The sequence below is a fragment of the Macrobrachium nipponense genome, chromosome 26 (assembly GCF_015104395.2).
Source record: "Macrobrachium nipponense isolate FS-2020 chromosome 26, ASM1510439v2, whole genome shotgun sequence".
NCBI lineage: Eukaryota > Metazoa > Arthropoda > Malacostraca > Decapoda > Palaemonidae > Macrobrachium > Macrobrachium nipponense.
Genome location: NC_087215.1, coordinates 15,284,491 through 15,300,856, shown reverse-complemented (window position 1 = coordinate 15,300,856; position 16,366 = coordinate 15,284,491).

Here is a 16,366-nt window from a genome sequence, read left to right as displayed (position 1 = left end):
TTTTCTTTTTTTTTTGTGCTAGAAATAAATATGACATAATTAAAACCCCAATGTAGTATTTGAAATGAAGGTGAATAGTCATCTCTCTCTCTCTTCTCTCTCTCTCTCTCTCTCTCTCTCTCTCTCTCTCTCTCTCATTTACACTAGCGCGGAATTTCTGCATATTAAATTCCAGCCATAGTTGACATACAAGTGACTCGGGAATTGATTTTGGAAGAACAAATACCGAATTCCCGAAGTCATTCGGACGTATCTCTCTCTCTCTCCATTTCGCTCTGGCGGATTGAGAGGTAATGGAATAATGAGATCGTTCTTTAACTGGTAAAAATTTTGGAGAACGTCAAGAGAAGGGACTCAATGGGAGCGTAAGCCGACAGTAATTCTTTTCCCGTCATTGCACTACATATTGAAACAGATGTATTGTTGAAATAGCGTTTTTGCATGAAGTTACTAAATGCTGAGAAATAGTGAAGTAGATTCTTTATGCCAATCTGAAATCAAAGTTATCTTGCCCAAATGCGTTTTGGAAATACAGATCAATACAGATGACGAAGAGAGAGAGAGAGAGAGAGAGAGAGAGAGAGAGAGAGAGAGAGAGAGAGAGAATCTGCATGTATTGGTGACGAGAGAAATGGCATTTCAAGCCTGTGCTTCCATTGTCAGAGTTTGCAAATGAGCTGGGATATCGCTTTTGTTATGAAATATGCGCGGAGCTAATCAGGCTTGTGAATAATAATTTCAATAATATTCAGTAATATTTATAATGTATTTAATAGTGGTAACATTCATGACAATTCTCTGTTTTTTATTTATTTGTTTAGGGTGGTAATCATTAAATGAATATTGGAAAGCTGCTGCTATATTCAGACCAGTCTTCAAAAGACTGGTCTGAATATTGAACACTGGGTAAACTAATATGTCGGGTATCTGCTGTGCGCTGAATCACTTTTAATGTTTAAAGTGTTAAAATTTGCATCTTTACAATTGGTTTATGATGTTTGTACGGCACGAAGATCATACAGAACCGCAACTATACAATTTAGCTGATAATATTTTGCAAATGTTCGGCCATTGTCAGTTTTTTCGATGAACTTCAAGGCCTGATAGGTTAAGTTTTTTTTAACACTCCTTTTTCACTGTAAATCTGAATTAGCTAGACTGTTGAAGCTTGAAGGTCTTTGGCTTTGAAACATAGTTGTGTTTTCATTGCCTTTTTTTTCAGCCTTTTTTCAAGAAGACCGCTGAGAGAGAGAGAGAGAGAGAGAGAGAGAGAGAGAGAGAGAGAGAGAGAGAGAGAGAGAGAATCAAGAAGGGATAGCAATGTTTGGAAAAATATTGGTAAGTAGCAAGAAATAGTCTTTATTTGTACGTATATATGTGCGTATAATATTTTTTTTCAACCCTACACCTTTTGTCGCACTGTAAGAGTTAAAACAGTATTTAAGAGAAGTCTATCCTTAGACTGGAATGATCTAGTTTTGGGTTCCATCATAAAATAAAGGGAAAATAGAGCAGATTCGCGGAAGGAACAAAGGAACAAAGCTGCAGTTGGTTCTGGACAGAAAAGGTGAAAATGAAGGTGTGAGATTGATTAAATACGAGTAGTCTCTCTCTCTCTCTCTCTCTCTCTCTCTTTCTCTGTTAAGGGTTCCTACAGATGCTGAGACGACTCTATAGGAAGGTAGGAATGGAAGTAGGGTGTCTCGAATATTCGCAGTATTAAAATATTGATATTCATGAACTACAGATGACCTGACACTTTTTCCCAGTACGGAGGAGCAAAATGGATCACGTGATCAGGTGCAACCGTTTCAGAAGAATGACTGTCCTTTATCGCTTCTGTCTTTAAGGAATACGCTGTAAAAATATTAACTAATATTGCAAAACAATGGTGCAGTCAGGTACAGTTCTTTCCGACCATTCTTCTAATACTGGATGATATGCGTGGAGTAACGCCGTCAGTGGACCTAACACGGTTCACTGTAGGCATTATAAAAGAATCTTGTGCTGCATCTTACTTATCTTCTGAGTGATTTTGTCGGGCTGTTTAACTTCTGCAGTCTCCCCCTGTCACTTACATGGGTTCTGCATTAATGAAAATGCCCTAGTGATTGGATATCTACCAACAATTTCACTGTTCATTCAGTGATCATTATTATTATTATTATTATTATTATTATTACTTATTATTATTATTATTATCTGAGTAGTTTCATAGTTGTGTATAAGAGCCTAATTGAACTTTGTAAGTCAACGCATATCTTTCAATTCTTTAGCCTGTCGTAAATCTGATGTCTTGGAACTGCACACGATATCTTTATCACCTATTGCAACTCTCTCTCTCTCTCTCTCTCTCTCTCTCCTCTCTCTCTCTCTCTCTCTCATCTCTCTATCTCTCTCTCTCTCTCTCTCTCTCTCTCTCTGGGCAACAGGATCTCCATTCATTAAACCCAGCGTCAGTTGAAATCTCAAATGACTTTGGAATCCATTCGGAAGGATCGGCTGATCTGAACTTTCCAAAATCCTTCGGCGTCGTTCCTTTTCATTTCGTGTGTCAGGATTGCGAGGCAATGGAGGAGGTATTTGTCTTGATAAAAGACGAAAGACCATTTCATCAACTTTGCAAAGACTCCAGGCTGCTAAGATGAAGGTCCAGAGACGAGCGTTTGAAAGTCACTTAGTTCAGAATGAATGTCAGAATTCTTTTCCCTCATTCGACTGAATTTCAGGTACAACTGCTGGATACTGAAGCTAAAATAACGGAAAGTTCATGACGTCATTCCACTTCAGTGACAGATGTGAGATCCCTACTGTTATTGTGACGGATAATGTAATTAAATTGATGTAACAAGGTTCCATTACCTTGGTTTAATTACGCTATTGCATTGCACCGGGATATTGAAGCGTTACGTTGTCAGCTGAAGTATGTTGGTCTTATTCTGCTTTGATGACAGCATATGCCATTATGTGGAATAACTAATTCGCTTTGCTGGGAATACAAGGTGGGTTTGGTCTGAGAAATCCAGCATTCAGGTGTCACAGGTTAATAAGGTTTGTTTCTTCGAATGTAACGGGAATATTTGGCACCACACCACCACATTAACTGAAACGTTAATGAAGTTGCTTTATATAATTTCCAAGAATGAACTGATTATCGCTAAAACACAAGCAATATGCTTTCATCCGAGAGTCACTTTCGAAATTATGTGACAGAATCGACTTCTATCTGTCATTTACAAAAGCTCCGAGAACCGTTTTCTTTCCTTCTTTTGCATTTCAGCATTTTGTGTTCAGGGCCTGCTGCAGAGAAAGGAGGTGGACAGTCAGTCGTGAATAGAACACGAAGAAGGCCCTTTTTTTCTCTCTCTCTCTCTCTTCACGGGAAAAAATGTTAGCAAGAGAGGGAAGTAGGAATTAGCATTTATGATTTGGAGTGCCTAAGATTGCTCATTTTGGCAGTATTTTTATCTAAATTCTCTCACTGCCTCGTATACGTATGTGTGTATTATACATACGTACACACACATATATATAATATATATATGTGTATATATATATATATATATATATATATATATTATATATATATATATATATATATATATATATATATATATTCAGAGAGAGAGAGAGAGAGAGAGCGAGAGAGAGAGAGAGAGACTGTGTCCTGTGTTATAAATCATAATTATTCCTAAGGGCCAACTGCGCAAACTCATTTCCATTTATTTTCCTTCTCCCAAAAAATAAGCTATGAAATATAATCTTGATAATCTTGTATAAATCATCTCTCTCTCTCTCTCTCTCTCTCTCTCTCTCTCTCTCTCTTCTCTCTCTCTCTCTCAATTTGATCGTAGATTTCTGTCATTCCTGACGACAGCTCCTCTTGGCTCCCGGCGTGATAGAATTTGGCGCCGGGTGAATCGAGTGACACTGAAAGAAACCGATTATTCTCTCAACCCTTTGATAGTCGCCAAGACTTTTTTTCCGTTTCGCGGGCTTTTCGTTCGTCACTTGGGTCCTTGTTTATGTATTCTTGATATATATTCCCCTCCTAGTTCCTCGTTGGACGAGTGGCTTACGTGCGTCGTCTACCGATTCGGTAGTCGCGAGTGGACTCCCCGCTCCGCCAACGTTGAATCAGAATAATTTATTTCTGGTGATTAGAAATTATTTCTCGATATAATGTGGTTCGGATCCCACAATAAGCTGTAGTCCCGTTGCTAAGTAATCAATTGGTTCCTACCCCAGGTAAAAATATCTAATCCTGCGGGCCAGCGTTAGGAGATCTGTTAATCAGCTCTGTTGATTTGTTAGACTAAGAATACTTAACATTTTATTCCTCTCCTGAGGCTATAGTCTTCCGGTTCTGATGTGGCGGAATGTGTCCACGAGGAAAAGGTTGATAATTATAATAGAAGATAACAATAGAAGTAGAGCGATGATGATTAGTGTACTAACTGATGAGACAATAATGCTGGATTCGATTCCTATCAAGCCGGAACGCCAGAACCACGTTCCGATTACTGGTGTACCTGGTAGAAAGTTGACTGTGTTTGCAATAACCATGGTGTGGAGGGCATGAGGTTAAAACTTCATTCCATATGACTTTGATGAGAACATGGACTGGATATATTTGTGGTATTATAATATTATATATATATAATAATATATATATAACATATATAATATATATAATATATATTTATATATATATTATAAATATATATATATATATTATATACTATATATACAATATATATATATATAGATATATATATATCTCATATAATTATATCTAATATATATTATATAGATATTATTATTATATAATATCTTTAATATATAATATATAACTCCCTATATCTCTATCTCTATTATATCTATACTCGTCTATTATTATATATTACCTATAATATATTATATATTTATCTACTATCTCGCTGCAAACCATATATATATATATCTCTATATATATAGGTGATTATATTATCTACTCTTCTATATCTATCTTCAATTTGAAACACGCTGAAATTCGCAACGTCATCGCACTGAACGCTTTAATGAAATTACAAGTTAATGGGGTTAGAGTTAATTGCTTTATGTAATTAGGTAGAAAAATATTTCATTTGTTCGAAATAAAGAAAATCATAATAAGGGGCTGCCAGTGATTGTAATTGGATGGTAATTTCCTTGCATATTTTTGGATGAACTAGACTTTCATTTCTATTAAACCTCTTTGGAAGTATACAGGCTCGAGGTCCAGTGGTTACCAGCTCCTCCTCGCCATTACCATCCTCTCCTCACAATGGATAATGTCCATGTTGATCCCCGACAGTTGGTTCGTACCTGATAGTTATTAGCGTGTGGTGGGTATTAGCCAAAGGAGAAGGACATTGGGCTGGCAACTTCATCCCAATATATTTATTTCGATCCCCGACAGAGAAAAGTTTATCTGGCAGCTGATGTACCGGATAGTTATTCGAGTGTGGTGGGTAGTAGCCAATGGAGAAGGATATCGGGCTGGCAACTTCATCCCAAAATAGTGACCGAGATCCGGAATACTTTTTGAAGCTTCCATATATGTGCATGAATGTGTGTGCGCGTGTGCGTTCATGACAGAAATAAACTTACGTTTTTTTATTTGTAATAATTAGATGCCAAGATCGTCGTCATCATCGCCACAATAATTAGCGTCATTCAGAAACAAAAAGCAAATATAAAAACATGTCCAGCACCCCACCGTGCTTTTAGCTTTTATCTTGAAATCTCATTTTCTCTTTCATTTTTTTATTGTGAATCGTTTTTCTCGGCCCTTTTTATTTTTTTTCAAAGAACTGATCTTTTCAACTGTTGATGGATATGGCAATGCTTATAAAGCTACAATAACTTTATTTTTATATTCTTGGAAATGAGAAAGTGCCTTTGAGAACAGCGGTGGTTTTTGCGATTTTATCGTGTTGTGTCTGTTTACTTTGATTTTTATTTGTATTCATTGTTATCTCTTAATAAGGATTCATATTGCTCTCTCTCTCTCTCTCTCTCTCTCTCTCTCTCTCTCTCTCTCTCTCTCTCTCTGACTGTGTATGTGCCTGTGCTTTTGTGCAGGTATTGTTTAGGTACTAGATATATATATAATTGAAATCCTTTGTTGTAAACGTGTTGACTTTACCAAGCAGAATTGCCTGAGTATCATATATATATATATATATATATATATATATATATATATATATATATATATATATATATATATATATAGCACACACACACACACACACACACACACACACAATATCGAAGGTAGCTAGCTAGAACTAGGGAGGCAGCCAGTTTGATTGTGCGAAATTTGGAACATTTGTTTCATTTTCAGTCTTGGTCTTGTGATAAGCAAATTGCCAGTGTCCATTGTTTCGTGGGTTTGAGATGGAAATCTCGCGCACTTATGACGAAAAGGAAATGATGTAAAAAGAAAAACATATACTGAATCATTTTTTCTCAAACGTTTCCGGGTTTCAAATTTTGCATGTATGAAAAAATTCGCGGCGAAAAGAAAGAGTTGCAAGCGTTGCTACCACCTTTCACCCCTCGGTGTTAAAAGTCAAAATCGCAGGGGACAAGAAGGGAAAGGATTCAGTGGGAGGTTTTATGCTCCAAGTTTTTCATATTCAGTTTGTTTAATTGATTCAATAGCGTTTATTTATTCCTTAACGTAGATGTTTGGAAAAAAAACTGTAAAGAAAGATGGGCGAGTAATAATGCAAAATAAATAGCATAAAGAAAAATACGTCTTGCAAACATACATACTTACACTGTAAAAACATTTGTTAACAAAATTCACCTCAGGTGAGCTAATAATAATCATCATCAGCATCGTCGCCTCCAACGCCATGCCAGAAAAAAACACAAACAAACAAAGAAACAAACGCAGCGACTATATCAATTGCATTGCCTGGAGATGTCATTCGCGAGAGAAATGGCTTTCCAGAGGAAATGAATTCTGCCATAAAATTTCTAACATCGGAAACATCATATCCAAATAGAAGGACGCTTAACTCACACTCACTTTGCCTGTCAGTCCGTCAATGCAATCAGGAAAACGACACTATTCGACGCGCGTTAAAAGTAAAGTATTATCTTTGCAAACGTATTGCAGCAGAGAATTTCATTTGCAGAATTTAATATTCTGATGGAAGCTTTGCTCACACGTGTTGCATTTGTCACTCCATCAATTATTTCTGCAAAATATGATCTGTGTCACTCGTAGACATTTACTGAAGCGATTTCATTCTCGTCTTTTTAATGCTATGAGAGGGTATTCGAGTAGAAAGCTAATCAATTTTCAGGGCAAACAAAACAAATCTGTTTGACAGTCCCCATTCGCTCTCTCTCTCTCTCTCTCTCTCTCTCTCTCTCTCTCTCTCTCTCTCTCTCTGTAACACAGAGTATGTCGGTGAAATTGCAAATATTTGTCTATGAAATCTAATGATTTATTTGAATATACTCTGTCATCCACAAACTTTCATCAGTAGTGATCGGAGGACTGAAGGAGTAATCGCGCTAACTTTGATTGGGTAATCTCCCCCAACCACACAAATTCAAACAACCAATCGCATAAAAACGAATAAAACTTTCGTTTGCTTACGATGGATGACCAAGTGTGTGTGTGTGTGTGTGTGTGTGTGTGTGTGTGAGTGCATATAAGCTTTTAAATAAATGTATTCAGTAAAGTCCTATATATATATATATATATATATATATATATATATATATATATATATATATATATATATATATATATATATATATATATATAGACATATATATATATATATATACATATATATATATATATATATAATATATATATATATATATATATATATATTACGCTACATAGGGAAGTAATAAGAGTTTTTGCTATTCCCCCAGAGTTGACAGTGAGACAATGAGGAAAAAACAGTTGTTAAGTGCTTAAGAAAATTAGCAAACAAATAATCGACAGGAAATTTTAAAGTAAAAGAAAAAAAATCTACTATTATAAATGCCTGGGACTGGAACAGCCCCCTCCTCCAAGGGAATTCCAAGAACCACCTTCTAAACCAAATAGAAAATCCATCCTGCCTGCGCCACGCAGCGAATTCCTGGCCCTCTTCCCTGCCCCCAAATTCCACCTCGACCTTCTCCTGCCCATTCTTGGTTTCTCTTGGGCCTCTGGAACCTTCTTTGTTCCCTGAAACACTGTTCGAAGCCCCGCGGTTTGTTCTCGGTATCGGTAAGGTTCGGTCGAGTTCCTGGGATTTTCACGTCCATTTCATATGGTGTCCTTATGTAAATCTCTCTCTCTCTCTCTCTCTCTCTCTCTCTCTCTCTCTCTCTCTCTCTCTCTCGATGCATTTCTTCTTGGTACATGATTTATTTAGGGTATCAACTTTGAGAGAGAGAGAGAGAGAGAGAGAGAGAGTACATTTTCATTCACCGTACATTTCCAGGTAACTATGAGAAGAATTGTATTATTGAAAATTTAAACAAAAATCTTGGTTACGGAAGAAATTAATTTACGGCAAAATTTTAAATCCAGAAAGTATCAAATGGCCCCCTTCCCCTAAAAAAAAATGTAGGAATGATTGAATCAGTAAACAAGACAGACACTAACTTTAGATAATGGACAATACAATCAACAAACAAGAACGCAAGAAATAAAAAATCTCAATCTCGTATTATGTTAACAAACAAGCATCCAGGGGGAGAACAGAGAAAGAGAGGATGATTCTCTCCCAGAGATCCTAAATTTTGACTTTCCTCTCCTACGACTTCCCTGTACTCCTCCTCCTCCTCCTCCTCCTCCTCCTCCTCCTCTTCCTCATCCTCCTCCTCCTCCTCCCGAGCCACTCATCCATTTCCCAGAAGAAATCTAAACGGCAAACACCAAAATACGCATAAACGTTTCCATCGACAACAGAGAAGATCCCTTTCCAAGAAGGAATAAGAACAGCGCTAAAGAAATACTAACAAGAAAGGAATATAAAAGGAACCTTCCTGCGGGGCATAGAGGCAACGCACACGAGAACTGCTTTAAATGATGAAATTTAATATCTGTGTCTCTGGAAATGATGTCAGGATGTTTCTCAGAAGACCGGTTGCTTCTTGAAGGGCGAGAATCGTCACTCACTCTGCCTCAGTCGGCCAGAATCTCACAGTATCTGATATACACGGAATTTGGTGATGTACATTTTTCTGAAGGAAAACGTGATTAAAATTCATGGAACCGTCTCCAGAGTTAGGAACCTGTGCTAACACAAGGCCATTTTAATCCAACTTCAACTTCAACTTCAACTCTGTATCTCTCTAACACACACATGTATATATACATACATATATATATATATATATATATATATATATATATATATATATATATAGTATATATATATATATAAGTATGTGTGTGTGTGTGTGTACTAAAAGCAGTAACACGTTCGCTATGTTGCTAGTTTCCTATAGGATGCAAAAATATTTAAATGGTGGATGATATACAATGTTGCATATACAGCTCATATGCATAAAGCATGGCTTGTTTCTAAATGCTTCCATAAATATAAATGCATTTTAAACGGTTATTTGTGATCCCTTAATTCAATTTTAGGTTTGGAATGAAAACAAAATTTATTCAAAAAAAGATATTCTCCTTCCTTTCCTATTTTTAGTTAATATTTAAAGAGGAACTGGAATGTGGAATTGTGACTGGGAAATTGCTTATATTTTCTTGTGTTAGCTATTCGTGTTATGGTATTAAGGGTCAGATCTGGTTAATTTGGTGAACTTGGTTACTAAGGTGTTAAGTGTAGCCAAGATATAGAATGAACCTGCTTTGATTGAAAGGGGTAAGATTTATTGTGACTGTGTGTTCTCTTCATTGCGTCAAATGAAATTTTTGTACGTCGCTGGCAAAAGGCTCAAAAGGTTATCTAATTTTATTGTGCTTCAGTTAAAGGGAAGTTTAGATTGTCTTGGAAATAACTTCATATTAGAGAAAGTCACCCCAATTGTGACATTTTTCCATTTAATTAAAGGATGTTGGCAATCACTTTTCTTAATGCATAATAGAAAACATATTTTTCATACTGTAAAGGTGATGGAAATATTCCCTGCAAACAGTATAAACATAATTTCTTTTTTGTATTTATTCGTTGTTTGCCATTATATGTATCCAAATAATATTCTTGCGAATATGAAAAGAACGTCTTCAATTTGCCCCCAATCACAGAGGGCGCTTCTTGTCTTCAAAGGACACTGAAGTTCCTTTTTTCTACAGATTATAGGCTAAGTAAGTTTTTTTTTTCTCTTTGTCGTGAATACGCCATGTGCCGGCTTTTTTTATGGATTTAGTTTGTAGCCGTTTTTTTTTAAATAGAGGAAACCATCTAGCAAGGTTCGGCTTTGGTACCCGAGTTCCAGAAATCATTGGTCAAGTTTTTTTTTAAAGAAATTATTGAAAAATTATGGAGCCACGCTTTGCATATGCACCTCACCCTTACCTATAACCTGAGTTAACCTTATTGTAATCCAGCTGCCCACAGTGCGAAAAGGTTTGGGTTTCCCCATAACTCTACATGGTATGTTAACAAAATGGGTCATATCATTGTTGACAAACAATATCGAGAATAAAATTCCTTTAATTGGGCTACTGCTTTATGAGGTAAAAGGCTAACTCTATTGCTAGTTCCTCAACCCTGCGTAAACTGGTGGGATAGGTTGGACGTAGTTTTGTGTAATGTGTTGGTGTAGGACTGATATAGCCTAGTGCCCAAAAAAGTGGGCCTTATTCTCATGAAGTTAGTGTTCTATCCACAGGTATAAGCATAGCCTAACCCTCTATTGAAAGGTTTATCGAAGGCACATGCTGAAGATGAGCTACATTAGGCTAGTATGGTGAAGTTCAGTGTGACATATTGACTCCAAGAATTGAAAGTTCATTAAAGTGCTATAGCTGAAGTCATTACTAGTGGTTTAAACAAAATCACAGGTATTTAGCCTATATAGAAAGTGTTTCACATCAGGCTTTCTGTATTTTTACCCAAGTTTTTTAATTAAAGATGAAAGTGGTTTGTATAGCAGTTTAAAAACCTTACACCATCCAACAAATTTGGGATACCCAGTAGGATATCAGGGGTGATTTTCACCAAAGTGATTTGTGATGCAATGTCTGATTAAAACTATAGTTTTCATTGTAACCCAGCCTTACCTAACTTGAGTTAACCTTAGCCTAGACAACCATCGCAGAGCACACTGAAATCAGGAAGGGATCTCCCAACAGTCCACATGGCTTGTTATCTAAAGGATTTGCATCATCATAAACTGGAAACAGTGTCAAATTTCTTGTATTATTGAGTTACGGCTGCACTGCTATTTCCTCAAACAAGTGTTTACAGCCCGTATGACCTGATGGTCGCTTTTTAATTACCTAAAGTGGGGATGTAACGTTAAGGTCGTGTTTTATTTTTAAGAAGTGATATTCTTCAATACCTAACCAATCATAAGCCCTCTAAAATTCAGAAACTGTTAGACCCTGCCTCACTTAAGTATTTGCGGTTGATGCCCATGTGATGCTTCTGCACTGAGGTCATCAATAGAAACTATAATACTCAATTGATTTTTTATAAGATCCATTGAACCAGTTACTGTTACCATCAATAATGTGCACGTTGATTTTTTTTCCTTGTCACAATTACAGTCGGTTTCAATATTTACTGTGACCTTCAGTTTTACGAGTTAATCCAATCTTTTGTTGGTAGATTACCTCCTGAGCAAAGGAACTCCTGTCGTTTATGGTTTGGTTATGGAGGATCTCCTCTGTGGCTGGATGCAACATATGTGCATTTAATCACACCTGAAAGCATTTTTTATTCAAGTCCAACAAGCAAACTTAGTTATAACCCATGCAATTTCTTTGGTTGAATTGTGATTTTATTGCAGTGTCTTACCGAACAGGTATACAGCTGTAGGTTCCCTACAACAGATAATTGTTCGGTAATTATGCAATAAAATTTCATTATATTATAAAATCACTGTAGCTTATGAAATAGACTTCATAAGCTCATAGCCATAACCTTGTTAAGGTCCAGTACTAGCCATAGCGAACATACCGTATATGTATTACAAGATGTGAAAAGTTCGTTGATGGTAGAGGAAAAAGCCAATGACTATTTGTCATGGACCTAATGACATTATGTACTAGAATGATAGAGTAATAAGTTAATAACATACCGCATAACTTATTAGTCGCAAAATTATGACGTGTTAGTCAGATCAAAGACAATTCGAGGATAAAAATATTGTCACCTTATTATTACTTAACGTCTTTGGCGTCTCATATTTCAGACACTGTTAGACTCTCCTCGGCACACTCTTTATAGATGTATAGGTTTTCAAGTTGCAGCGCTACAGCCTTACCTTTCTACATGATAAAGTGAAGTCCTTATTTTTTCCTTGGGTGAGGTTCCACAAGAACCACATGGACACTGGTCCTTGTCCTCTTTGACATCCATGATGCTACGATCTACAGGAGTTTAAAGGAGTTATCCCTCCCTTGCTCACTTGCATAATTGGGAAACTGACTTTTCTAGGTGGGAGATCAATCTTTATCTCAAAAACTAGTCCCACCTAAGAAATGAGCATTCATATAAAAAAATTATTGTTTGTATTTTAGGAACAGATCACAATTTTATTAAATTGCGGTGTTTTTTTTTTTCAAAATATTGTAGGCTATACAATGTATTTTATTACAACTCGACCTCTTACCAATCCCTCAATGTCCCTGTAGCAGAATGAAAAAGTGATGCTGTACTTCTGAGTGAATGTGAGTGGGGGCTTCCTCCCCTTACGAATTCCCGCCAGTGAACAGCATTGTTAACAAGCTAGACCAGACCAGTTATGCAGAAGGTACAGCATTCCATAAAAAAAAGACAACTGGTAGTGTGATATTTCATAGTCAATCCTGTGATTTAAAATTCAGTAGGTGGAAAAATCTGGTTGTTTCTAGATTGTGGTTGCTAACTTATTGTGATTAGATACAATTCCTCTAACCTGACAGCACAAACAGGTCAATGGAGGTAGCATTACTCCAGATTTTAGTGTCTGTGGGCCTTTGGTATGTCTGTACAAAAAGTGTATGTGGTCATTATCAGTGTGGTTCAGAAAGAATGTTTATTCTTTAGGATAGAAATATCATAATGATTAATTACATTGCTTCTTTAGACAGAATGATTTATGATAGAAATATCATGATTTATTACATTGGTTCCTTAATGTGCCAAAATTAATTTTATTTTAAGTTCCAAATACTTACAAACTCTTGCTGAGGAGATACCAGGGTTATTGCACTGCTCAGCTATGTGGCAAAAGGTCCTGGTTCTGGCAGATCACTAATGGCACATAGTTCCTATTTTCTTGACAATGTTAGATGGAAGATTTTGAAGTGTTGATCATTAATCAATTTAGATGTTTGTGTTGTATCGTTGCCAATGATTGTGAGTAGCAAAAATAGTTTAGACATTCCGGTTACAGGAAACTTTAATTGAAACGTTATTTACAAATTAAATTTGCATTTCTTTTTTTGGTTGAAGGAAGTTTTTATGATTCCTAGTCAAATTGTTTAAAGATATTTTTTTTATTGAAGTAATAGTTTGATTCTTTAAAATTTTGTTGCAGGATTTAACTAATTCATATTTTGCAGGATAGGAGAGAGACCAATGTAAATAGTTTTCAACTTGGACGTTTACGCTGGAAGTCACATTAAAATGAGCGACTTTCAGCGCAGTGCAATGTCACACTTAATAAAGGTGAGAGAGAACAGGCATTCTTTCAGGGATCCACTTGTTTCCTAGTACGTTCGTCCTTTCTCTGTTTAAGCGGCCAGACAAGGTTCGATTCCTTTCTCCTCCCTTACTTTACACTCATAGTTCATTATCTTGAACATGTATACAGAAACTTGGAATTAGTTACTTTATTCAGGTCGAACCTTTGTAATGATGGTTGATATATTCACGTTATGGCAATGGAATCCTCTTCTCTCACTGCAAGTTATACTGTACCTACCACGAGCTTGAATTCCTCTGAGGAAATACAAGTGTTATGAATTCCTTAGAGGCGACCCATGTATTATGAAACCGTACGTATTAAAAATAGTCAACCTATATGAAATTGTCACTAACTCACAGGCTGGCTATTTTTAAGTGTTTTATAGAATTTTGTGGGTTCTGAGTTAGTCAAGGAATTCAGTACCTTGCACACTGTGGCCATTTTGCCCCAGGTCATATTTTGAGGTACGAGAGACACAGCAACAGAACTGCTACATGTCTGTATTTCATTATTGGAGACTATAAATCATTAATAAAGTACTGAGTGGGACCAGACACAGGATAAATTTGAAGTCATACTTGGTCTGGGTCCTTAAGTGCCCTAGGATTTTATCTCCCTCAATTTGTGAGGTAGGCCATGAGTCTGGTGAGGGAAAAAGATTAAAAGGATATGACATCCGCATTCTTAATTCTGGTAGTAACAAACCTTTGTGAGTATGATATAGCCTTCAAAGCAGCTTGTAATTGCCTTTCCTTCTACAGCGTGTACTACTGTAATTTTTTTCTTGGGTACTCTTTGTTATGCTTCTCTTTGATACACATTCTGCTCAAGTCTGCAAACCTTGATTTTCTTGTTCTCCAATTTCCATATGTGTCAGGGCCTCTTCGTCATGCCTTCCATATTGTTATACCCTCTGTTGTTCCCTCCACATATTTGATGTTCATAATTAAATACCCTATATCATCTTAATTTAAAGTGCAGTTCTTTTCTTTGTCAGTTACCATTTTGCCAATTTGTTTGTCAGATGTCCTTAGTGAGGCTTTCCTGTTGTTCCCTCGCAAGTTTTCCCTCTTGTTTTTCTTTATCATCCCATTTTGGGGAACTGTGGCTCCTGTATTTTATTTATGATTTCATTGTTATATATGTCAGTATGTACCATCTGTCATTCATTCCACTATCAGCTTCTGTAGTGAATGCGCTCCACTTTCACGATCTTATTTTTGTTAGGCCCTTCTTTTAATTTTTATCTTTTTTTTATCAGTTTCTTTTTACTCCTACCATTTTTTGTACGAATTTTTATTTTACTCCGTTTTATTCATTTCTCTTTAGACGTTTTGGTTATACCTTTCATATTTTTAAATTAATTTTACTGTTGCAATAGTTTGCCATGATATGACAGCTTGTGTTATATATTGCCTATCTTGAATTAATGATGTCCACGAAGCAAATTATCCATATTCAGTTTTATTTTACATAATGGGAGGGATGCCAGCTATGTAAAACTGTATGAACAGTTTTTTACCAGTTTCTTCAATAAAGGAACTATAGTACATTTTCATGATAGTTCAAATGAAAGAAATTCGAAGAGTGTATTTCTCTAATATTATTTGTACGATGATTTAAAAGAGAACTAGGGGGGGGGGGGGGGGGGGGGGGGGGGGGGGGGGGGAGAATACTTCTCTAGTAATTAGTTCAAAATCTATTATTAATCTATCAAAGCAAAAAGAGTACGTATTTTTTTTCTTTTGACAAAAAATGCATAGAATTTGTTTTGTCAGTAAAAAATATAAAATGTAAACACTCGGCAAATTCAAGTAGCGGTACATATTTAACATTTGTTGGTAGTGGTTTGTTATAGTTGTCAGTGATGTTTTTGCCTTGCATTTACTTTTAAGTTGTGCCAAGCTCTCTAACAAACTTTTTTTTTTTTACAATCACTTTTAAGGTGTTTTATAAGCACATTTTCTTTTCTTTTGTCTTGCCAGTACGTATATCATTGATTGTCAGTAGGTATATCATTGATTTTTTTTCAATACATACATATCATTGATTGTCAGTCTATCATTGATTTTTGTCAGTACATATCATTTATTATTAGTACACATACTTCACTTTGCTGGTAGTGGTTTGTGATGCTTTTGCTTTGCATTTACTTTCCTGCCAATCTCTCAAAAGTTGTTTGATATTTACCCATTTTTAGTACATTTGTCAGTATCATTATACTGATTGTCTGTACACATACTTCAATTCTTTGTTCGCAGTGATTTGTTATAGAAAACGTCAGTGATGTTTTTTACTTTCAATTTACTTTGTGAGGCACGTTTTTTTTATTTTATTTGTACATTTGTCAGTATCATTATCAGTACACTTACTTCTTCAGAATTGAAAAAAATATTTGGCAGGTTTTGTTTAAAGACTGTTTAGTATTTAACAGTTTTGTTGTACCATTATACATTTTTTATGTCTGTATTTTACTGTTTAGGTAGGTTTGTTGTGGTAATTTTTAGTT